The sequence below is a fragment of the Fundulus heteroclitus genome, chromosome 21, assembly GCF_011125445.2.
Source record: "Fundulus heteroclitus isolate FHET01 chromosome 21, MU-UCD_Fhet_4.1, whole genome shotgun sequence".
Classification (NCBI taxonomy): domain Eukaryota; kingdom Metazoa; phylum Chordata; class Actinopteri; order Cyprinodontiformes; family Fundulidae; genus Fundulus; species Fundulus heteroclitus.
In genome coordinates, this window is record NC_046381.1 from 34,034,564 (window position 1) to 34,060,592 (window position 26,029).

Below are 26,029 nucleotides of genomic sequence, written 5' to 3' on the forward strand. Positions count from 1 at the left end.
TGAGTTATCTGAGACAACTGCGCGTTCATGCGTTTGTTTAAAAGGGGAAATGTATCGATAGTAGAAACATTGATCAGCAACGCTGCTATTGGCTGTTCAGCATGGCCAAAGAACGCCCACAGTTTGTCTCCCAAGCAGAACACAAGCTTTTAATGGAAGGTTATGCCGAATTTGAGTCATTAATTAAAACACCTTAAAGTCTGTTAAAGCCAGTAGAGAGGGCTGGCAAAAAGCAGCAAACAAATTAATGCGTAAATACTGTCCATGGTAGATGTTTCTATCACTTTCTACAGTATGAATTTTTGCATTTTAATAATTTCATATTAACTTTGTTCTTTTATATCAGAGACTCCACGGGACCCACTAGAACATGGGGAAAAGTAAAAGTGAAATACAAGAATATTCTACAAAATGGAAGCCTTTAATTATTATACTTTATTTTAAAAAGGCACTTGTTATGTCAAGAGATCCACATTTCAGTGTCATTCCTTAGGCACGGGAAGTAAAGGATGCGTGCAAACTGGGAATTTTAATAAAAAAAATCTTTATCCATAAAAAAATTTAATCTTCCTTTTCCAAGTCATCCACAGTTTACACGGTAAAACTGTATTGCTCCGTGTCTAGATAATCCATCCATAGTTTTTTTAAATACAATATACGGCTCGACAGGAAGCAAGCCTTTCAAAGTAAAACTAAACTTCACAATAAAATAGCCTGAACAAATCTTCTTACTGAATATGATAAAAATAAAAAGCAAACTATCATACAAATAACTTAAATATTTTATATTTATGGCTCCAATACCACTTTTTCCTCTTTAAAAGCCATTGTTAAATGATGTGTTTGTCTGTTTATAACAGCCACCAAGAAAAATCTCTCTACAACTACACTGTCGTGCTGCGCTAAAGGATCCTGTCTATTGCGCAATACGCGATTAATTCGAAAAAACTCTGCAAATTATTCTTGCACCTTCCGCAACAGGTTGCTGTCGTAAAAATGGACATAGCTATGGCAGACTTCCCTATCTCCTCCGCTTATACAGCCGTGATCTAATCTTGTTTACATGAAATAAGCCTGCTCTGGAGCAGGTTTAAGCTGGCGCACATGTTGCTATGACAACAAGTGCAGGAAGTCTTTCGAAGAACCAAACGATCCAAGATCATGCCAAATCGTCAACAATGAAATCCTGCTAACTGAGTTAGCGACGTACGAAGAACGGACCCCAGATCTTGAAGATCTGTTGATGCTTTTGTTATTGGACGGCTGTTAATAATAGATTCAGCCTCACAAAACACAGTCGCCAAGCCTTCTTCGTCCAAGGTCTGAGTCTTCAAAATAGAACTGAACGGACTGAACGGATCAACCTCTCCCAAGCACCTCCATGGTGTGATGCTGCTGGAGGGTTGAAAACCCATTTCACATTTTTTTGTAGCAGCACATCATTTATGAGTTTGTGGTTCAGCTTTTCAATGGCCTTCCTTAATTCTCGTTCAGCGCCCACAAAGTTAGTACCGTTATCTGAACGGATTTCCAGGACTTAACCACGACGTGCAATAAATCTTCTGAAACCATTAATAAATGAGTCTGTGTCCAAAGATGATAACACTTCAAGGTGTATGGCTCGTAACGCCAGGCAGGTAAAAATGAGCCCATACCTCTTGACCACAGCTCTTCCATGCTTGACCTCAAATGGTCCAAAGCAGTCCAAATCAACTCTACTAAAAGGAGGCTCATCAGGAGTAATTCTGTTATGAGGAAGATCAGCCATTTTTTTATGTCCAGGAGCAGCAGACAAACGACGGCAGATGACACACTTGGTCAGAATTCTTCTTATGGCAACACAGGCGCCAGGAATCCAATACTTCTGACGCAGATGAGACAGCATGTAGTTTCGTCCACCATGTCCTGTTACTTCATGTACATGATGGAGAATCAAATTAGAGATGTACAGATCTTTTGCCAGTATAACTGGATGCTCAGCTTCAACTGGCATAGAAGCTCTACTAAGCCGCCCCCCGACCCTAATAAGACCACCATCCAGGAACGGACTTAGCTTGAAAAGGTGACTCGTCCTTCTCACATCCTGCCCTTTCTCCAAGTTGGCCAGTTCCTCTGGAAATCGTGTTCTTTGACACAAACGAATTATAGCTGATTCGGGCACAACCATGTCTTCCATGGACAGAAAACATTTTGGCAATTGAGCTTTAACATTTTTCATCTGAGCCTGTACTTCTTTCCCCAGCTGCTCAGCATTCAGGTAAGATTGAATAAGAATTTCTCTCAGCAGCTTTCGATGTTGTACCAGAGACACCAGCACGGTCTTAAACTTGAGAAACCAACCCACAGCCCTTTTGAGACGAAGCCAGGAGGAAAAGTAACCAATGAGCTTCTCCATTGGACTGACCTGCTCAACTTGAACAGTATTTACCAACTCAGTCCGAACCTCTGGGTCTCCAACAAGAGAACTTTCCAAGATCTCAGGGTTTTCGGGCCACCTGATTTCAGGCTCGCATAGAAAATCAGGACCGCAGAGCCACACACCAGTCTTCAGAAAGGACTGAACTTTAACACCTCTGGAGGCAAGATCCGCAGGGATGTTAGATGTGTTCACGTATCTCCACTGAGAGATGTCAGACAGCTTTAGTATTTCAGACACTCTGTTTGCAACAAATATCTTGAATCTTGATGTTTCATTTTTGATGTATTTCATAACAGATGTGCTGTCTGTCCAAAAAACTGACTCCTGAAGGTCCATTTGCAATTCCTGTCTCCACAACTTGTCCATCCTACTAGCCACGACTGCAGCAGTAAGCTCCATACGGGGAATGGTTTTAAAGGAGCGACACGTGCCTTCCCCATCACAAATGAACTGAAAATGTCCTTTGTTGTCTTGGAGTAGTAGGTAAGTCACAGTTCCAAATCCCTCCTCACTTGCATCTGCAAAGTGGTGGAGCCGAGCAGAAACAAGGTCACCAAAGTCAACAGGTTTTAGGCACCTACTGACTTTGAAATTCTCAAGGTGATGTAGGTCCTCCAGCCAGGACATCCATTCTCTGGTGACGGAGCAAGGCAAAGGGTCATCCCATCCCAGACGCTTCCGACAAAGGCCTTGGAGGAATTTCTTGGCAGACAAAACAACGGGTGCCAGAAAACCAAGTGGGTCGTAGACCGAGCTGATCACAGACAATATTCCTCTTCTTGTGATTGGTCGGTTTTTGAGGATGATTTTAAACTTGAATGAGTCAGACTGTACACACCACTTCACATCAAGGGCACGCTCAACAGGCAAGGCATCACTGTCCAGATCCAGATCTTTCACTTCTTTGGCTTGCTCCTCCTGAGGGATAGTAGCAAGGACTGTGCGTCGGTTACTGATCCATTTTGTGAGTTTAAACCCACCTTTAGCACACAACATGATGAGCTCTCCACACAAAGACACAGCTTCCTCTTCAGAGCAAACAGACACTAAACAGTCATCAACATAAAAATGGTGTAAGACTGTGTTAATAGCCAAAGGACAGGAATGCTTACGATTGTCCTCAGCACACTTCCTCAGAGTGAAACAGGCACAACTAGGGGAGGAAGTAGCGCCAAATAGATGTGCCACCATTCTTAACTCCACCAGCTCCTGACTACAATCTCCTCCTGGCCACCACAAGAACCTCAACAAATCACAGTCCTCAGCTGGCACTCTGACCTGATGAAACATGGCCTCAACATCTGCCATGAGCACCACAGGTTCTTTACGGAATCTTGTGAGGACACCTACTAGCAAACTTGTGAGGTCTGGTCCTTGCAGAAGTTGTGAGTTCAGTGATGTCCCCTGAAATGTGGCACCACAGTCAAAAACTACCCGCAGCTTCTTCTTTTTTGGGTGATATACCCCATGGTGCGGTATATACCACACCCTCCCATCACAACGGGCCAGCTGCTCAGTTGGAACTCTCTCTGCATAGCCATTAGCCAGCATTTCAGACATGAATGTGGTGTAGTTAGTACAAAAAGAAGGATCTTTATTCAAACGTCTTTTGAGACTCAATGCACGCTTTATTGCAACTGTCCTATTGTTTGGCATTTTAAAATGTCTTTGCTTTATTGGCAGACCAATACTGTAATGACCATCAATGAGCTTGGCCGACTCTAAAACAGACTTCATGAAGCGCTGATCCTCCCTTGATAGCCCAAATTGTTCTTCATGCACAGTCTCAGGGAAATCAACCTTCAGCTGCTTCTCCCAAAGCTCATCAAGCCTGGCCACAGAGATCCAATTCACTCTAACGTCAGGAAGCACATACTGGTCACTGATCTGGTAGTCTCCTCTGAGCGGGCCATTCACTGTCCAACCCAAGATGGTCCTGATTGCATAAGGACCTCCATCCACTGAACGAACCACCTCCCATGGCTCTAGAACTTGAGGTACATTGGTCCCAATCAGAAGGTCCACATCCGCATTGATCTCTAGGATTTTTATATCACTAAGGTGTGGCCATCTTATGACATCTTTTGAGTGTGGTATGTTCCCTTGATGTACAGGCATGCTTCTCTGTGTAAACATCTCAGGCAAACTACAAAAGTTGTCTGAATCCAGCCCAGCAACTTCTAAACCAGACAACATGTAGCTGTCCACAACCTTTTCTTGACCCATAGTCCTGAGGAGTATTCCCAGCTTCCTTCCTGTCAGATTCAGCCGGTTCATAAGTCGTTCTGTAGAAAATGAGGCAGTACTCCCCAGATTCAAGAATGCATATGTGACCACAGTCTCATTTCCCCTTTTGGACTTCACCTGTACAGGTAGGATAGAGAGCGTACAGTCCAGTCTACCGGCCCCAGTCAAGCCACTAGACTGCACAGACATCAGAGCACCTTCTCTAGCGACTTCCAAGTCATTATTAGCCTGTATTGCGCTCATTTGTTTTGCTTTGGAGTGGACATGCAGCAATGTGGGGTGCTTAAGGTTGCATACTCTACACAATAAACGTTTTCTGCAATATTTACTCATGTGCCCAATGCACAGACATCCAAAGCACATCTTGTTTTCCTTCAAAAAAGACATCTTCTCATCTCGTGTCCTTTTATCCAAGAGAAGGCAAACATCCAAATCATGTCCAGCTCCACAAAACGGACACACCTTTGCATGTGAGCTACCTTTTTTGTTTCCAGGCTCCACTTTCTTCTTGGCAGGTGCTACATTAGTGGCAAAACTGCTGCCTCTAGCTCTTGAGCTAGTCTGAGACTTGACAATTTTTGCATCTCTTTTTCCTGTAACAGGTGCATCTTGTATGTTTCCAAATAAAGGGTCACTTGCAATCTTGACTTGCTTTTCCAAAAACTCAACAATGTCAGGAAATGTGGCTCTACGATGGAATTTCTCCTGAATATCACAGGCCACACTTCACCACCGATCCCGCAGCTTATAAGGCAACTTCTTCACTATGGTTTGCATATTTGTAGGCACATTCAAGTCACTTGCAGTAGTTCCCATAGCGTTATAACATTCACACAGCAAAAGACTGTAAGCTTGTAAAGCTTTGATGTCTTCAGCTTTAACCATTGGCCTTATAGCACCTTATCCATATAAGCAGAAGCCATTTTGAATGGGTCACCAAAATGCTCAAGAAGTAGTGACTTTGCCTTAATGTATCCATTAGAAGGTGGCAGATGTTGACAGCTGCGAACTAAATCTCTGGGCTGACCTCTAGTATATTGTTCGAGGTAATACAGACAGTCCTTATGACTTTGTGTTCTTCCCTTAATGTTGTGCTCGAATCCCTGTATGAAGGTCTGGTACTGCAGTGGGTCTCCATCAAATATCTGCAGGTCTCGCTTCGGTAAAAGGAAAAGTGACTGTTGTTCAACCAATAACGATGTTATTTGATTTTGCCTCTCTAAAACTGTGAGGAAACGCTGATCAGGGTTATTCTGCATTACAGGTAAAGTTGGGTCAAACTGGGGGTGAGTTTCTGATGGATGTAAAGCACCTCCAGGTATTACACGCGGATCCGCTCCAGTCACAGCAGCAGGCAGGCCAGAAGCAACAGGCAGCATGGAGAGAGTTGGCTCACCAACCCCAGTCAGAACAGCTGGCATACGATCAGCAGTGGACCTATTGGGCACTGCAGTCACAACAGTGGTCAGAGTAGGGAGACCAGTCATATTAGCAGGCAGCATAGGCAGAGTGGGCATCTCCATTTTGTGTGTCTTTGGCCTCACAGCATCATAACCTAAAGGCAAAACATCATCTACAGCCTCCAAAGCCAATGACTGTGTGGTGAACGTAGATACAAATGCTGCAGCATCAACATTTAGCTGTGTTCTTTTACTTTCTTTTAAATAGGAATTCATATGGGGCTAAAATAGTAGCTTTAACATTTGCAAATGTGTGTGGAGAGTTGTGTGTCTGTATCTCGATTTGTGCGTGTGCAGTGGGATTTGTAAATGTGTGAGAAGATTTGAGTGTCTGTACAACAATCTGCAAATGTGTAAAACTACTTGTGTGTAATCCGTTTTGCAAATGTGTAAAAAATCCACAAATCTGTATTCAGATCTGCAAATGTGTACAGAGATTTGCAAATGTGTAAAAAATCCACAAATCTGTATTCAGATCTGCAAATGTGTACTGAGATTCGCAAATGTGTAGATCAATCTGTAAGCACACACAGAGACACTTGTGTCTGAAGTGTTTTTGCTTCAAGACCCAGAAATACAGACAAATCATTGGTTACAAGTCAAGCGGTTTTTCGGTTGGCTCTCTTTGCACACGTGATTTTTGCTACTGTTCTGCCGCGTGAGATGCACAAATGCGTGGAAGGATTTGTATGCGTATCTTTTCGATTTGTGTCCCCTTGCGCAGACTCACAGGCTCAAAGGCTCACATACTGCCCTGAGCGCAGGCTCACAGGCACACAGACTGCCTCTTCCGGCTGTGGGAGGTCACGTGACTTTCAAGGATTTTACCAAAGCGTTTTGCTTCCAGACGGCTGATAAGGCAACTTGTTATAACTATATAACTTTCTCCCTTTAACGGCAAAGGTTTCTTGTTTTAATGAGAGACTTATCTTGCTAAAACCAGATAATTGTCTCATCATAACAACGCAACATCAGCTCGCGGGATATTTGAGTGTCATGGAGAAGAGGAGAGACGGAGGGGCGCCTTTTATTTCTTTTTAAAAAGTCGTCATTTGTCGGAGGAATGTATTTCTGCACTGAGGAGTGACAAGGTAAGTCGTGCATATACAGCAAGTCCTCTACTTGAAATTTTATCAATTCGGCAGTTATTTATATTTAACAACTATGCTATGGAAACAAGTTGCAGCCCTGTAGTACAGTCTCTGGCTCTGTTTACACGGTGAAAACAGGTTTGCGTTGCCTTTGTACTCTCCATTTACACACTACAAGGTTTAACTGTTGCTTAGGGGGGGGGGTTTCAGCTATAGCTGTGGGTTTATTTACAACAGTTTGCAGCCGAAACAGTCCTCCGCCAGCCGCTGTTTTCTTCTTCTGGGCAATTTGACTCGGAGCTTCAAAAATCACAGCGCTACTAGTGGTGCGTTATGGGAATTACACCGTTTAAGTACTCTAAACATGGCCTGTGACTGCAAAAGTACCTATACCTTTTATGTATTTGAATTAAATGTAATTAAAATAAATGTTAATTCGACACTCGTAAGGCTAATTAAAAGTATGTGTATTCTACACAATAAAAGTGAGGCTAGATAAAGCTACATTTATCCATATTTTATTATGTCAAAACAAAGTGATGAATACAGAGCTTTCTAATGTGACTATTCACAAGCCAGTAAAGGACAGCTATTTATATCAGATCCATTAATAAACCCAGTCAACTACTGCTTTATGCTTTAATAAGGAGAAAAGCAAAAACTGATAATCGATTATTATTGCTGCAAATTCAAAAGTTAATATCAGAATTTATCAATAAAAGCACCTGGCAGGAAGGCACAACTGTTCTCAGTTTATTAGTTGTTGCATTTGTTTTTTCTGATGTCTTTTTAAACTTACTCAGAAAAGAAAACAAATCTTAATCAACAACATTGTTGCATTGCAGTCTAGGTTTGAGCTATTAAACATTGATCCAGTCTAACCTTTAATCACAATTTTAAACAGTAGCTATTCTCCTTCTGATGGGAATTCTGTAAAAGTACTTTTTAAAATTCCCATAAACAAAAACATTAAGGAGGACCAGGATTAAGATAGCTACATTAAAAATACAGCCAGAAAATCATGAATGTTCTCTTTTGCATCTTAGAATGCCTGTGCATTTGATCTGACACAAAATTTAAATACTTGAAAACTTTGAATTTGGAATATTTAGCTTCTCACATTTAGCAGAACTAACGTGTTCAATTTTTAGAAAGAGTAAATCAATTGTTATTTTTACCTTTTGTTTAAAATAAAAAAAACTTGAAAGAACGATAACAAAATCTCTGCTGTGTTTACAGGTTGGCATCTCTAAAGCTGAATACATGGATGGTGCTGTCCAAAAGTTACTACTGGATATTTTGTTTCAGAGGTTGAGAAAAGAGGGGGTACCACAGCCAGAATTCATATCGACATGGAGACAGAGAATGGTACAATGAAAGACATTCAAAGATTTTTGCGTCTTGATGACAGCTATCCTGAAAACTACTTCATTGTGGGATCCAGCACCCACAGCCAGCACATCAACAGCCAGTACTGGATGAACCTTTTTCAAAAACTGAAGAATACAGATTACTTTACTGGTGACTTCTTGGATAAGCAGCCAATTCTGCTCACCTGTTTAAATATCACTGAGGTATGTTTGAATGTAAAAGATAAATACTATATGATATATGCTTTTAAATATGGAGTATGTACTTTAAGAACTTGTTTATTTTCTTGTCTTTCAGGAAGAACTCTTAAAGTGGTTCACTTATGGAACATAATTCGTAAGATTAGAGATACTATTGCTCCAAGTTGCAGGTCCTACATGATGTATACCCTTCCACGGCTTTTTGGTGAACAAGACAATCTCATACAGGTTTCTGAGCAAGCGGCGGGAACTTGCACAGTCCAACGTCTTCAGAGGACCGTTCACACGTGATGAGACAGTTCGAAGGATCATACCTTCTGATGACAGAGAACTTTCTTCCTGCACCGTCCACACATGATGAAACAATTGAGTTATGCTTATTTTTAAGAGCTAATATACGCACAAACCTGTGACACGTGTGATATTTTCTTGTAAAAAAAAAGAGTTTGTGGAGCAAATGACCTTGTGAGCCTGTTCAGAATGAACCTGTCACTTTCCCACACAGTCAGAATTAGGCAGCTGCAGACCCCACAACCCATAAAGGACAGGCAGTCAAAGAAATACAGATGGAGGGGAAAAAAAACAGACCTCTGTTTTCTTCGATTCCCATGTACTTAAAGGTTTCATCATGACGTACATAACTTTTTGAATTTTGCTGCTAGGTTTTATATTTTCTGTGATTCTTGTTGTGTTTGACAGTAAATATATGCTGCTACATATATTAGGACAATAACAAGAAATCTAACTTCACATTTGCCTTGTGATCTATCATGCAGGACACAAAATGTTTAAATGACATGTTCTGTAAACCCCACCACTGCTCCTCATATTCAAGACATACTTTTTATATTTATAACAGCAAGACTTATAGTTCTCTGTTACTGAACACTGAGACCCAAGTTATGTACTGTTTGACAATGACAATATGGTCGAATGATATATGAAAACCTTTAATGAATCTTTGGTAAAAACCCATTACAAAATGAAGTGTTATGGTTTGTGATCAAACCAACTCATTCTTTCCTTAGAAACATAACATTATACTGCAATGTTACATCAACTCACAGAAGAACATACATTAAAAGTACCTTTAACAAGTGCTCTGAAAGATCCTTTTGAAAGGAAGTTCTCTTCCTCCAGAAGATGACCAAACTAGAACATAATCTATGAGTATTAAAAAGATGAATACATGGATCTCAAAAATGAACATGAGAAAATCCTTTTACATACAACAGACAAAAGTCTTTGTTAGAATTCTGGGCACTATTGCGCTCAAAGCATTTATCAATTTTACAATCAACTTTGAAGAATATAAAAAACATAATGCCCTATGGAAAGAAAAGGAAAATAAGTACAGTTTAAACACATGCTTCAGAATTTTTACCTTAAAGAAGCTTCATAGCAACAGCAATAATTTGACTTCAAAACTTGTATTTCACAATGTTGGAGTAATCATTTTAATCAGTATTTTTGCTCTATATCTTTGTCAGCAAAAAGAAAAGCTAACTGACTCTATTGTGGCTCACTTCCATATGTTCCTGAAAACATGACCATTTTGAGTCAAATGGTAAACTTTCTTTTGAAATATATTACATAGTGGTATTACCTGAAACCAAAAACATTTTAGATCAAATTGGACCTTTTCCATGAAGATTTCCATGAAAAGAGTTTTTCAAGCAATGTCTGTCGAAGGACACCTCTTTCACCTTTTCCTTGGTACTCGGAGCAAAATCTCTGGGTGGCAATTCTGTCAGCATAGGTGGGAATGTAGATGGCCAAGCTCTCATCATCCATGCTTGCTATAGCTGATATGTCAGTCTACAAGCACAATGAAATTATGGTTAATATAAAAAAGAAATAAACTAAAAAGACTCTTTTAAGCACATGATTATTAATCTTTACAGCAGAATTTATGATTATATGCATGACATGTTTTAAAAAAATTAAGCTGCTTATCCGTATGTATGTCAGCCTATCTCATTAACATACATGAAGAACTTTTGCAGTCACAGGCCCTGTTTACAGAGTACTTAAACGGTGTAATTCCCATAACGCACCACTAGTAGCGCTGTGATTTTTGAAGCTCCGAGTCAAATTGCCCAGAAGAAGAAAACAGCGGCTGGCGGAGGACTGTTTCGGCTGCAAACTGTTGTAAATAAACCCACAGCTATAGCTGAAACCCCCCCCCCTAAGCAACAGTTAAACCTTGTAGTGTGTAAATGGAGAGGACAAAGGCAACGCAAACCTGTTTTCACCGTGTAAACAGAGCCAGAGACTGTACTACAGGGCTGCAACTTGTTTCCATAGCATAGTTGTTAAATATAAATAACTGCCGAATTGATAAAATTTCAAGTAGAGGACTTGCTGTATATGCACGACTTACCTTGTCACTCCTCAGTGCAGAAATACATTCCTCCGACAAATGACGACTTTTTAAAAAGAAATAAAAGGCGCCCCTCCGTCTCTCCTCTTCTCCATGACACTCAAATATCCCGCGAGCTGATGCCGGGGTATGTTGCGTTGTTATGATGAGACAATTATCTGGTTTTAGCAAGATAAGTCTCTCATTAAAACAAGAAACCTTTGCCGTTAAAGGGAGAAAGTTATATAGTTATAACAAGTTGCCTTATCAGCCGTCTGGAAGCAAAACGCTTTGGTAAAATCCTTGAAAGTCACGTGACCTCCCACAGCCGGAAGAGGCAGCCTGTGTGCCTGTGAGCCTGCGCTCAGGGCAGTATGTGAGCCTTTGAGCCTGTGAGTCTGCGCAAGGGGACACAAATCGAAAAGATACGCATACAAATCCTTCCACGCATTTGTGCATCTCACGCGGCAGAACAGTAGCAAAAATCACGTGTGCAAAGAGAGCCAACCGAAAAACCGCTTGACTTGTAACCAATGATTTGTCTGTATTTCTGGGTCTTGAAGCAAAAACACTTCAGACACAAGTGTCTCTGTGTGTGCTTACAGATTGATCTACACATTTGCGAATCTCAGTACACATTTGCAGATCTGAATACAGATTTGTGGATTTTTTACACATTTGCAAATCTCTGTACACATTTGCAGATCTGAATACAGATTTGTGGATTTTTTACACATTTGCAAAACGGATTACACACAAGTAGTTTTACACATTTGCAGATTGTTGTACAGACACTCAAATCTTCTCACACATTTACAAATCCCACTGCACACGCACAAATGGAGATACAGACACACAACTCTCCACACACATTTGCAAATGTTAAAGCTACTATTTTAGCCCCATAAATTCATGCCATCTGATTTGGCAGAGATGTGAGACACATGAGATCCCTCTAAAGCCTTTAACACACTCACTTTAGCCATAGAAGCTGCCAGATCCATGTCTAAATCCAGCTCCTCCTTCTTTCTTCTTAACAGCTCCTGCTGTTCCTCCATTTTTCTCCTCAGCTGTTCCTCCAGAGCATGCTTCTCCTTCAGCAGCTTCTGACGAGCCATAAGAGCAGCTGCTTCAGCCTCAGCTCTCAGCCTGGCTGATGATGCAGAGGACAACGTTTTACTCACCACCGTGCTGCGTTCCTTTGATCTTTCGGACACGTTAGAAACACTGTCACTTGGCCTGATGTCATCTTCAACTGCATTATCAATGTTATCTTTGGAAACAGCAGGCCCCAAGCATGCTACGACAGCGCCCTCTTGCACATCAAATAGCCATTTATTAGTTTTTTCCACAAAAGCGGTTTTATGTTCTTCAATACTGTAAAACCAAGCATTTTGTTTTTCTTGTTCTTCAGGAGGGAGCATGGCAATCAGAACAGCATGCATATGTATTGCCTCTTCAAACATACTTGAAATTTTTTCAAGATATGACTTTACTTTTTCTACGCTGTCAGCACTTTTCATTAAGTCTTTAATTTATTTTATTACACCTTTGATATGTCTTACTTTTCTTTGCCGTTCTTCTTGAAGCTTCTCCACTTTAAGTTCAAAAGCCTTGGGTGTAAGTTTTATTTGTCTTTTCTCTCTCATTTCATTTCCAACATTTGATCTGGTATCCATAGACTCCATTTTTTTATTCGCCAAAAAAATCCAAAAATCACAAACCACAAAAATGTCTGCTTGTAACACTCACACAGTGGCTTAATTTATGGCTTAGGTTCTACCTAAACAAGGTGCAACGCGTTGTTAATCATTCCCTCTAACTATCCAGCGGGGCTAAACTAAACTCAACCCTAGTCTTCTGTGTATACTAGCGGTGGGTATTTATGTGCCTATTTACCGATAGTCTTGAACCAGACTGACCGTCTTGGAACCAGAACTACGGCGGCACTCCCAAGCGCAATGCTTCACCCGCTTGACACACGAAACAAACCACTACAAAAAGTGACAAACAAAACCAGTACATCACCTTATGTGAATGTACCGCTGAACCTAGCAGGGAATATAATCACGCAAAACACAACAGATCCAATCCAAAATGCAGTATCTTTTCACCGTAGGAAAGTATGGTAACAGAACGAGCTGAGTAGCAGCAACAGGTTTGTGAATGAATGGGCGTCTAATCCAGCGTGCGCTCACGTCTATCATTTACAACTTTATGAAAGCAACCAAAAAACGCCCAGCGTTGTAATGACAATACGCTTAAATCTGCGCTTCAACAAAGTTTCTGTTAACAAAATATTGCGGCGTATCAATTTCAAATCTTATCCAAACGCCGCGGCCGGCTGAGACAAGGGGTAATGGCTACTGACGACGCGTCACGATGAACCATTACACACGTTGATGTCGTTTTATTTTTCCATCTCACAATCTTAACACAAAACTTTTACTTACATTTATGAGCCGTGCATGGATACATCAAACCGTGCGTTGATGACGGTTAACAGAAAGTTTCTCCCCAAGCTCACCCAGCCGCCGTAATCCAGGTCGCTGTTGAACTCAGGTGAGCAAACACCACACCCACGGTGCCACCCACAGATACCAGTGACGTCACATGCGGGTGCCCATACACCCATAGAGAGGATATTATTGTCAGAAGAGCACAAGACGTACAGCAAAACAAAGTATGGCTCCTACAAGTAGTATTATCAGGGGTTAAAGTTCTCCGTCGCTGCGACAGATTTCCGTCATTTGGAAAATGAGCGCAAAATTTTCTTTGTAGACTTTTTATTCAAGATTTTAAACAGAAGCTCCGCTCAACCAATGCAATCAGGCAGAGCCAAGACATTAGCCAATCAGAAAGAAAGTAGGGCGGGTCTTTGCAACGACTTGGGTAAAGTTAGAAAGATATTCACAGATTCGGCTTTTCCGGATCAATAACTCATCGGCGGATGAGTTATTGTTTTTATAACAATAAAAATTGTCAAAAAATAAAGTTAAGCACATTTTCTTAAAGTAAGAGTTGTAGTATGAACTAGATGAGGTTATCTATGTGTATGATGAGTTTGGTAGCACTACAATAATCTATACTGTACTTATTGGCTATTATATGCTTGTAATAACAATAAAAAAAATAGCAAAAAATAGAGTTTAGCACATTTTCCCAAAGTAAGAGTTGTAGTATAAACTAGATGAGGTTATCTATGTGAATGATAAGTTTGGTGGCACTACAATGATATAAAGTGTAGTCATCGCTCATTTTATACTTAGTCTAATAATAAAATAGGTGCCATTTGTCATTCAGGCTTTGGGAAATTACTCAAAAAATGTATTATTTTCAAATCCAATAAATGTGGTATGATATACATGAGATCAGATACATATAAAATGAATTTGATAATAATCCACCTCTCCTCGGTGACGCTGTTGAATATTTCTCTATGATTATGTTTCTGGGGTAGCAACTTGCACACGGTCCCTAAGCATCTGCGGAGCCGCGAGCTCTGCATTGGGTTCAATGTAATTCTCCCAGCGCGGTGAGAGACTCGTTTTGAGGAAACTACGGTTGTAGCTGACTGTCTGCCTTGCTGTGGTTACAGAGAGGTGTCTGTTTTGTAGAATAAATCATCCGCCGATGAGTTATTGATCCGGAAAAGCCGAATCTGTGAATATCTTTCTAACTTTACCGAAGTCTGTGACTTGTTGGTTTTGTGTCCCTCTTTGTCCATGGCTGTTGTTGGCCTTGTATGATCATAGGATTGATTTATATTAAATGTGACAGTGGAGTTAATGTACAGGTGTGAAGAAGATGATGTAATGATGCAAGCTGCTGTCTTTTGAATTAGCTGCAGTTTATGGAGGGTTTTCCGGGGGACAAGGAGGGAAGGGTTTTGAAATTGTAAAGTGGTGTTACTGTTTCACCGTGCCGTGTCTAAGGTGAAACACCCTCGGTGGACCCAGTTCGTTTTACCCAGTCAGGCGACCCCCACTTACTTATTACCTTGAATGTAGGAAGCATAAAACAGACAAGTATGCTTTTAGTTATATTTTATCTAGGTAAAGACAGAGAAATAGTTACAGTCACACCAGCGCTGATGGGCCCCTGATCGGCAGGAGGCCTCGAGTGCTCATCACGCAAACATTATAAAGGGATCTCGGGACACACCCATACAAGGGCGGTACACATCCAAACTGTGACATCAGCAGGGAAGCTGCGTCACCTCCAGGGTGGTATCTGATAGATATGTGCCAATCTTTTGGGTCAGTGCCATCTAAGTGTGCCATGCAGTTCTGGGATAAACAGCTCGTTCCACTTGACCTTGTTGATATCCTAACAGTCCCCCTGATGATGTGTCATTATGGCACATCACCAAAGATGATCAACCAGTGGAACGACAGCTCTCAGTCTGTCCCTCTCCCAGAACAGTCGGTCATTCCGTCCAGTCCAAGCAATCCAATCACGTCAGCTTCCGGCTTCCAGAGTCCATCCATCTGTGATCTCCATGGCAGTCGATAGTGCGGTTCAGTCTCTGGGGTCACACAGTCTCTGCTGGTGTGACTGAAAAGCACTTTGTAAAAACAGTCCAGTTGTCCGTTAGCCCCCCCTGTTGGTGTGCCCCAAAGGCACATCACAACGAAAACAGTTCCAAGGAATGGGCCGGACAAACCACAATGGAAACATCTTAGCATCAATCAGCATGAATACTTCATAATTCAGCCTTTTTTACTCAAGCCCACAGTCCAAGCATTTTATCTACAATTTAGGGTTCAACTATTCGAGCTAGGCCTGTTTTAGGTTCCTATGCGCACATTATTTTAAGTTTACTTTAGACTATATAAGCTAAAGGTGTACCTTAATCAAGGCCAAATTCGTCTACTCTACCCCCACTCCAAGAAACCTCCTACTCGGTCCTCCACTCTCCATTCCTATGGACAACGATCCATCACCTTCACACCTCACAAATCCAAGAGTACCAGTAGGGGGCATCATAGGGCAGGCTGAGTCTTCATCACAAAAAACCATCTCTAAGAAATGGCAAAAAAGTGATGGAGCCCCAGTCAAGGGCACTCCCACTCTGGGCCAATCTGAGCGAGAAGACACCCTGTATTGAATCTAGAAATTAGCCTTACCGAGTAACTTATGGATCTGTGATAGCCATCAGATCCTGGTTTTCTATATAACAAAGCAAAAAGATTGCAAGAACTGCAGGTCTTGGTGTGTGTGTCTGTAACAGAGAGTTTCCATTCTTAGTCATAAAGCCATAGCGATCAACATAATGCAACATCACAGTATAAACATCATAACACATAAGATCAAACATGGTGATGGAAGTCAGTGGAGAAGAGAAAGGAAAAAATCAGTTTTGTGATATAAAAAGAGTCTGTACGTCAATAACGCAAGTAAAAAACGTCAGGCCAGTCTGAGCACGTGGCAGACAGGAATCTATTCGCGCATAAGTGGTCAGCTCAGTGTTCTCAGGCAACTGCTCCTTCATGGCAAATCCATAGGTCTCTGGCATGTACTCCCAAACTTCTTAAGTCCTCTTCTTATTCCTCAGCATGGACAAAAACGATTTAGTTGGTAATGAGTGTCCTGTCCTTTTTCAGGCAATAAGCATTTTATCTCCAGTAAAATGCTCTGTTGAGATGGTTGGCAGACACCAGGCCTTGTTTACTGTTGGATAACAGAAACAAGGTGTAATTAGTGTTCTTATCAAGACTCCCAATCCTTCTTTCATTTACCTTCTTCAAACACTTTCACATCCAGATATTTCCGTTCACAATTATTGTGCTCTTAGCTTAACCTCCTTTACTGTAATCATTAGATCTTGCATTACCCTTATATAAAAGAGAAATCTGAAAGTTCAACGTTATCTGCAGCAGCATTTCTCTATAATTCTTTCCCATGTGTGTCTCACCTTACAATTGTCCAACAGTTGAAAAGATCTCTGCAATAGAAATTTATCATCATATGTTTCATGGCTACTGTGACACGGTTCATCTCAATTTATCTAGCACACAAGGAATTGTATTAAAACCTTTCAGAAACTTCTTACTGAACCAGCTGCAAAATACTTCACATTTTTCTAAAAAGTCCAACAGAAAAACCCTTAAGTTTGTAAAAGAAAGCTCCACTATATATATTTGCAGAATAATGTTGTGATATTAATAAGAAGCAGCCCTATGTACTTCTTGTCTTATTTTGAAAAGCTCAGCTAAGAGAAAGGAAGTGTGTGCATGCCCCTCGCCCACACGGAGTTGTGATTGGTTGCTATTCAGGAAGTGGGTGTAGCCCAGGGCGGAGACAGGAAGTAGTTCTGTGAATCACTTTCAGCTTGACGTGCATCAACCCAAAAGACTTGTAGTTGAATGCGCCCTCCACCTGAAGCGAAGAGCAATTCTAACCCCATTAATTCTTGATTTTTTAATCCCTTCTGCTTGTTTTAACAGACAGCTTTTGTAAGCGACCCTGGTTTTTATCTTATGTCCCCCTGTTTGAATCTTGTTTGAAACAAACCTTTAAACTGTAGTATGCTGTGAGCAGTAACTCATTGTTGCTTGTTTAACACATCGCCCCCTGATCATGTAAGAAGCTCCATGCTGCTTCTAGGTCTTTAAACCTTTTTCAGTCATTCAACATTAGTTTAATTGATAATACACCCAAGCATAATTATATCCCCAAGTAAATCAACCCTTTAACAAGTATCTAGTTCTTGTTCTCATGTGTTTAGTTTATCCTTGAAAAACTTTAAGCAGACATTACTCCGAGTGATTTTCTTACATTCTCATACATTTATTATTATTACCTTTGTGATCTTATATCACCCAGTGATCTATAAATCCTTATTTTATGTTTGCACCGTCTTGTCCCAGCATATTAAAAATTCCCATTTTAGAATTTGCTTTTTTGTTTCATCAATCACTGTCTGTTGTGATTATTGAAGAAATTGTGCAGTTCCTTTAAACCCTCTTAAATATTGACCACCCGTTGGTAAATGATCAGCTTTAAGTTTTGCCCTTCTTCTAATTCTTTGTTTAGCCTTAGTATCTGCACCTTAAATTGACGAATAGTGGAATTCTTTGTATAAACACTTCTCTATGTCCGTATTTGTTTTGGCCTCTATAATTTTGTTCTTTGCATTTTAAGTGAGAACCTGGTCAGGATAGAGAAAGTCATCTCCGATGCTCCTTTTGGCAACCCCAGCAAACCCAAACATAAAATTGTTCACAGTCAGTGTTAGGTTATAGGTAATCCCTGTGGGAACACGACGTCGTCTCCTTTGTTCCAAGCGCCTGGGTCATCGAAACACTCCACCACCTGCGACAAATTTTTTACATTTTCAAACCACAGCAGCAATTCCCGGGTGTCCACACCCCCTGACTGTGAAATGTCCCCTTGTCGTAAGCCCAGGCTTTCAGTTTCTCTCCTGTTAAGTGTCCCCCTTTAGAGCCCATTTACCCCAAAGAGTCCAAGAGTGTGTTCTAGGTGCGTTTCCTGAACGCCAACCTCTCCATGTCATGTTCATGAAACCTTGTAGTTGAATTCCATCACCTGTGAAGCAAAGCAGTCATGCATAGTTCTTTTCAAGATTTTCTTTATCACAGCAGTAGTGTCACTGTCTGATGCCATTGCAGCTCTGATGTTCCTCAGAGCCAACCTTCATGCATTGATATCATGTTGGAGCTGTTATCCTCATCTTGTGTCCAGGAGTGCTTCTGCTGTCCTGACCAGATACCAAACGTCCAACTAATCTGATTGACCTCATTACTTTTCTGCATGTACAAGAGGACGATCGTTAGATTATCCTGGTCTAAAAGACCACTAGGTTAATAGATGGCTAAACTATGTTTATGTGTTCTTTTCTTCTGGATGTTTTAACATTTAGTTAAAGAACAACTATTGTGCTATTTTGTGTTTAAACAGATAGTTTTTAAGTCTCCTCACACCTTTTAGGTAACTGCGTACAATTCCAAACTATTTACATTGGTGCTTTAATCCTAATTTACCCAAGTTATTTATTAGAATAAGGCATTATTCTAAACCTGCAGTTATTCTGCTTATATTGAAAAATTAGCTTGCTCACTCGTTCGTTCAGTCGGTTATGCTATTAACTGTTGCTGTAATGCTTACTTTAACTTTTTCGCCCACTAGTTTTGTCATGATCATAATTATCGCCCATTGATGTTATAGCATACATTGTTCTTATCCACTTTCCTTTTACGTTTAAACGGCCCCTCTATGTAATCCCCAATATAAGTTGTCAAACCTTTTAGGTTTAGCATAATTACTTAAGCTGCTCTATGCTCTCATACCGTAACTTTATATTTTGGTGCAAAATGGATGTCTTTTACCGGTTCCCCCCTATTTCTTCTCATGCATGATGTATTTTATGAAGCTTATTGTATCTTAAAGGTGCCTCTTTGAATCTTATTCAAAACCCCCTGTGGGGTTAATAAAATTCCAAAACATATCTATATGTATTTTAAATGATTTAAATAAAAACTTTGTTAGAAAAGTAAAAGAAAATCCTTCTTATTAGCGGCCCAAAATCTCTACCAGCTTTGTTTCCAGACCAGTACCACTTGTCCGAATGCGTTTGACCCTCTTATCGCTCGCTAATAACAGCTCTGACTTAAAACAATTAACATCCTAGGGGTTTAATAATAATCTTGATTGCTTTTAATCTGAAAGTTTTCTTCTAAGCGCATCCGCCAATGTGTATGTTTCAAATGTGTGTTTTGTGTTTTAATTATGTGCAGGAAAATCTGATGTGAAATGCAGAAGGGGTGTCTGCCAACTCATCTTTTTTTTCGTGTTGCGGTCCATTGAAGGTTTTCCGATGCCTCTGTCTTTGCCCCCGCAATTAGTTGTCCATTTTCAGTCCTCATGTCTCAGTTCAGCACCACAACATCGTTCCAGGACGATCATTGTCCATGAATCTTCTTTCTCCCATCGTTGTGTCTGAAACCACAAGAATTCTGCCAGCATTTTGCCAATATGGATTTTGTCCAAAATCAAATTGTCTTATAAAAGAATTGTCCATCTTCATCCGTAGTGTAGTGTAAATAAGTTGAAAAGAAAAAAAATCAAAACAAAAATTACAAGAAAACTGTCTCAAAACAAAATCAACCACATCGTTCCCTCTAAAACAAAATTATTCTTGAAGTTTTTCACCTTTACCCCAGATCTTGATCCCTTAAAAATTTATCCAAGCAAAATATTTTACAGACAGTTCAACCTCTTTGTATAAGTTCATTAATAAAAAACATTTCTCTTAACCTTGTAGCATCACATTCCCCATTAAACCTCTATGCAGCTTCTGCAAAAATTACTGATTTTTTTTTTTTTTTTTTTTTTTTCTAAATTTGATTAAAAACTGGATTAGGCAGGAGTCAAGTACATCACCTTTTTCTCCGTCCTCTGGACCACTGTGGCACCGCTTGGTACTAACTTTGTCTCTGAGAATGCCTAAAAAGAGACTAAAATCTCTCCGTTAGCACATTCCAATTATATATGACCAGGTTTCCTTGCAAGAAAAAAGCAGAAAACAGGATAGAAATGTTAATGTGAGTCAGTAGAGAGGGCAGCAGTGGGAAGGGGTACCTGAACAATTTCCAAAGCCACCTTCTTACCTCTAGAAGGATACCGAATACTGAATTGTACTTTATAAATAAATTTGCCTTGCCTTACCTAGAAGGTTTCAATATTACCTGTCATAAGTTTGTTAAAACTTAGCATAATTTGGTCACTTTTGTCAATCCCTGCACGTCCATTTTAGATCATGACTTCTTACCATACGGCCTGAAAGAGCTCACTTTCCAGAGACTTCTGTTGGAACAAGGTGGCTTTACAGTTTCATCTCACATCATCTGAAAGAAGTAACTCAGAGAAAAACAATTCTGTTAGTGTATTAGGTGACAAAAGAAAACCTGGTCTTTCTAGTGTCTTGGTTCTTAACGTGATGTGTCTAAGTTCTTGGTTGGTCCAGGGGAGGTAGGAATCTCTTGTTCCTTTTCTTTCAGCGTTTTTGTATTAATACTTCTCCTTTTCTTAAATTATCTGCCGAACAACCTTAAATATTGTCACTTCTTTGTCACTGGTGATGCAAAAATTAAAGCAAAGGAATCATTTAACAAAGAAATAATCAAAATACACAAAACAATAAAAACCCGAAAGTAAAAAGTCTCCCAAAGCGTGCATTATGTGTGTTCCAATATCTTATAGCATTCTTTTGATTTCTTTCTAGCTCTTTCGATCATGCAAACTTAGTTATTAATGCTTTTCAATCTTAAATGGTCAAGGGTGAAACTTTAAAGCAACCATTTTCTCTTTCAGGCTTTTGAGCTTCTAGTGTTTTTCTATACATGATAAGAGTTTTCCCCGTAATTCAGCACATTGAGAAAGCTACCCAAAAACAAAGAGATTAGAAGTAGAATCTAACTCTTCACAAGCTGGCTTTATTTCATTCTTTCTCTCTGACATAGTTTTCGTGCCCCCAGGCTAGAACACACAGACCCAGCCTTGCCATAACATTCAGATGTTTACATCATGGTCAGATTTGTTTATCATATCTTTTGTCCTGCTTCAGGTTAAACTGACCCTCTGAGGCTTGCCTCAGCTCAGCATAACTAATAACATCAGATGCTTTTGTAACCGATGACATGCTTAATGTGGCCTTGTGATATCTTAACACTTCTCAAAATTTCTCATTAGCTGCATTCAAATCCCCAGTAAAAAGAAATAAAATAAATTAATACAGAACCCTTAGAAAAGCAACCATATTTAGTCCCATACAGTTTGTTTAAAGCACAGTTTGTCTCATCTATTTAAATCAAAAATCATGTATATCTTAGTGCTCTTAAATTCTTCTTTTTAGGCAGCTGTAAAATCCTTTTCTCCCAAACATTCTCCCATATGCTCCCCATATGCTGTTTGCCATTTTATTAATGTTCCAAAATTACAATATAAAAGCTTTTACTCTGTTATTATTTCAGCTGTCATGAATTCATTGACAAACACAAGCCAAGCACAATCTAATAGCATAACTGAATACAGCCCCAACACCTCTGGTTACTGTTCTGCATAATTAAGCTCCAAACAACAACAAAAACCTTTATCCCTAGTCCCAAGTAGTTCCTACAGCCCTGGGATATTTTCTGTTTAAGACACGTTAACATCTCTCAGTGTAACAATTTAATTTGGCCGGATGTTTAATGTGGGAAGAAAACAAACTGTTATTGAAATCTCTCTTTACCTTTCTTCAGCTTTTAGTTAACGTAGTTCATGATTAAAAACGTCATTTGAATTACGGAGCTGCAGTTCTCCCAAAACAAATGAACATTCTGAAACCATGAACATCACACAGACGAACGTTTAGTTACATACGATACACAAATACATACATTTACATACAAAGATGACATTCAGACAGACAAACACGTGCAGGCCTGCTTTTTCTGACTGTCTTAAATAGTTCTATGTTTTTCATAGTTTTTAAACGTCTATAGCAACGCCGAAAGATGTATTTTCAACGTGTTAAGTTCCCGCTTAGTTTAAAAGTGGAGAGCTTGCGCTGGCTACGACCCCCGAATGTTTCGTCCAAACACGGTTTTACTCTTCAGCCCCGCAAGGATACAACTCTGTGTCTCGCAGACACCTGGACGCTTACCCCTTTTTGAAAGTTATACGTTGCATTTAATAGTTACGAACAATTTTATCCACAACGGAAGTCCCAGTCGGTCCCCACGTAAACGCTTCCCCGGTGCAACGCCCTTTTAGTTCCGTTTCCGTTTCCTTTTTATTTTTTATTTTATTAAAGACTTTCGCTTTTCTTTTTCTTATTAATCCAACTGCCCCGACCAACTGGTTGCACTTTGAACACCCCCCTGCGCCAAAAACCCCCAAAACAAAACAAAACACAAATACATTTATCTGTAACCTCACTTACACACAAAGACCCATTTGCACACACACACACAGACACACTCAATATCCGCGGATCCAAGCAGTCTCTCCCCCACTCACTCTGACTCAATAATCTCATTTCAACAGACACAATATATTGTACAAGACATGACGAAGGCAACAATATCAGACAGACAGCTTGCGCGCAAACTTTCAACATTCTGTTCACATATGCTGAAGCCGTCTCCCCTGCCCAACGTGTAGTGTCATTTAAAAAGGCCAGAATCCGTACTTACTGGATAAAAATGTCCTCAATGTGCTCCAAAGTTGCCGTGCCACTGGGGCCAAAGGAGCAGCTGTTCCTAGTACGTCAGTTCCAGCAGAGACTTCAACCGCATGTACCTCTTGTGGTTCCAGGTATGCTGATAAGCCAGTCCTCACATCACCAATAGCCAATACATACCCGCTTAAAGTCTCCACGAATGCTTTGATCCAAAGGTGCGCCCCTTTTCTGGGATCAGGGAACATGTGCCTCAAGATGAACGTTGTCAGCACATGAAAGAGGGCTGTAAACAGCTGCATTCACCTGTCCTGTAGCACTGTGAGTCTGAAACAATGGCAGTTGCACACTGTGTTTTGTTGCAGGTAAAGAAAGATCAGTTTCGCTAGAATGCAGGTTACATCTGGGTCTTACGTCACAGCTTATCTGTCCCCCACATAACACCATACCAGGCACCTGCACCGAAGGGTCTGATGAAGTCACCACACTCCTGGCCTTGGATAACAGTTCTCCCTTATCACCATGCAGATTGTTTTGCATAGTTGTGTACTTACCTTCTTGTTTGAAAGAAGATGATTCCTTTACCCCCTGCAGATTTTCACTCTCTTGTTGTTTGTCGAGGCCTGAGAAGCACATGCTGAAATACAGTTCAGTTAGTTTTATCAAGCCTGCTATTTTGATTTCCTCTTTTTGGTATTTTTCTCGAGCAAACTCACCTGCATCACCCGTTTCTACTTGTGCTAGGGCTAATCTATTTTTTAACATCTGCAAATAGTAAATGCACATTTGGGCCTCTGGTGGTGACCCTTCTGTATCACCAAAAACCCCGTCTCTCCTCATTTTTTCACACCACTCCTCAAATTGTTTTAAATGGTTTTCAGCATCTTTGTGTGGGAAGTTTGCCATTATGCTCCTTTTTCCTGTCTCCAGCAGTGTTCCTAAAGAACCCCCCTGGAGCTCATTTTCTGCCTGATTCTCAGCCATTCCAGCACTCACACGTCTTGGCCAACCTGCTGGGACAGCGTCCTGACCCCGGTCCAATGAGAGCTTATTTTTTTTATCTCTCAGACACCAAAACTTATTATGTTCCTATATGCCTTATAATTGTGTTTTTACACGGCAGTTTCAATGAGCCAGTGTACTCAGGAAGAGCTAGTCATATGTCACCTGAACAGGTGCACCCATACCCTTCACTTCCACGGCTCAATGTAGTAACGTGTCTCACACACACACACACACACATACACACTCACACTCTCTCTGGCCAATCTTTAGTTAACTCAGTACGTACCTCCGGTCCTGCTGGTTGTGTGTGCGTCCACTGGCTTTTTTCTCTTTCTATATTCGTCTGTAATCGGGGTTTTAACAAAACGTCAAACCACCGCATTCACACTATTGTGTATTAGCCAGGTCGTACGCGCTCGTTTTTCGAAAAAGGCTGCTTTTATATTACCGCAAAAACGACTTTTATGTTCGTCCTCGCGGAAAATAAGGGGGCATCTAAACCCACATTTTCTAGGCTACACGATGTTTTAGAAGCCACGCGTACAGGCGTGTCTGTCAGAATGGCCGCTTTTATGTTACACACAGAGGAACACGTATTTTCCTCTGTGCCTAACAAGGGGACCTTTTAAACCCTAAATTCTCAAGGTGCACAGTATTTTCGGAACCCTGGCCAAGGATTCCCGGACTCTCACCTCTGTGACCGCACGCAAATCCCAAGTTCTTATCGACACGTTTGCAAACAATTATCCTCAAACCTTTCTCTGCCTTTAGAAATACAAAAAGTCGGCCCTCCAGGAAGAAAAAGACACTAGGAGATGAATGAAATCTCCTTACCTTTTTTGCGGCCGCAAGCTGTGCGTTTTTCTTCCGGAATGACGTCCTGGCCGGAAAACGGAAGGTGGTATGTCGTCCTTTGGGTCCGGGTGGAAACACCAATTTGTTACTGTTTCACCGTGCCGTGTCTAAGGTGAAACACCCTCGGTGGACCCAGTTCGTTTTACCCAGTCAGGCGACCCCCACTTACTTATTACCTTGAATGTAGGAAGCATAAAACAGACAAGTATGCTTTTAGTTATATTTTATCTAGGTAAAGACAGAGAAATAGTTACAGTCACACCAGCGCTGATGGGCCCCTGATCGGCAGGAGGCCTCGAGTGCTCATCACGCAAACATTATAAAGGGATCTCGGGACACACCCATACAAGGGCGGTACACATCCAAACTGTGACATCAGCAGGGAAGCTGCGTCACCTCCAGGGTGGTATCTGATAGATATGTGCCAATCTTTTGGGTCAGTGCCATCTAAGTGTGCCATGCAGTTCTGGGATAAACAGCTCGTTCCACTTGACCTTGTTGATATCCTAACAGTGGAAAGGTGAGTGGACTGTGGACCAGTTTGGCAAAAGTAGAACTCGATGCTGTAAATATGAAAGGTAACAAGGTGATGGTATGGATGTGGAAAGTGAAGGAGATTATGGAGAGGGCTGTCCAAGATGAGTCCAAGGCTCTGAAGCTGAAAGGTGGGAGAGATACAGGAATTGTCAACTACCAGATTTGTTTAAAGAGGACTTTGCACAATAAGCAAATGAGGTTATTAAGGTGGCATGACGTCCACGGCACAGGAATATATGGGATGACTAGAAAATGTTTTCAGTCAAATTTATTATTATTTTTTTAAACCCTGAATATT

At 40.7% G+C, this 26,029-nt stretch overlaps 1 protein-coding gene and 1 long non-coding RNA gene across 2 annotated transcripts in view; both read left to right on the forward strand.

Annotated features, from left to right (window-relative positions):
* Positions 1–26,029, forward strand: part of LOC105924438 (biogenesis of lysosome-related organelles complex 1 subunit 5-like) — a 54,634-nt gene that overhangs the window by 23,073 nt on the left and 5,532 nt on the right. The window lies entirely within an intron of this gene.
* On the forward strand, positions 7,180–8,959 carry LOC118556826. The gene is made up of 3 exons (XR_004927399.1): positions 7,180–7,217; positions 8,457–8,791; positions 8,886–8,959. It is a non-coding gene; the product is annotated as an uncharacterized LOC118556826 (long non-coding RNA).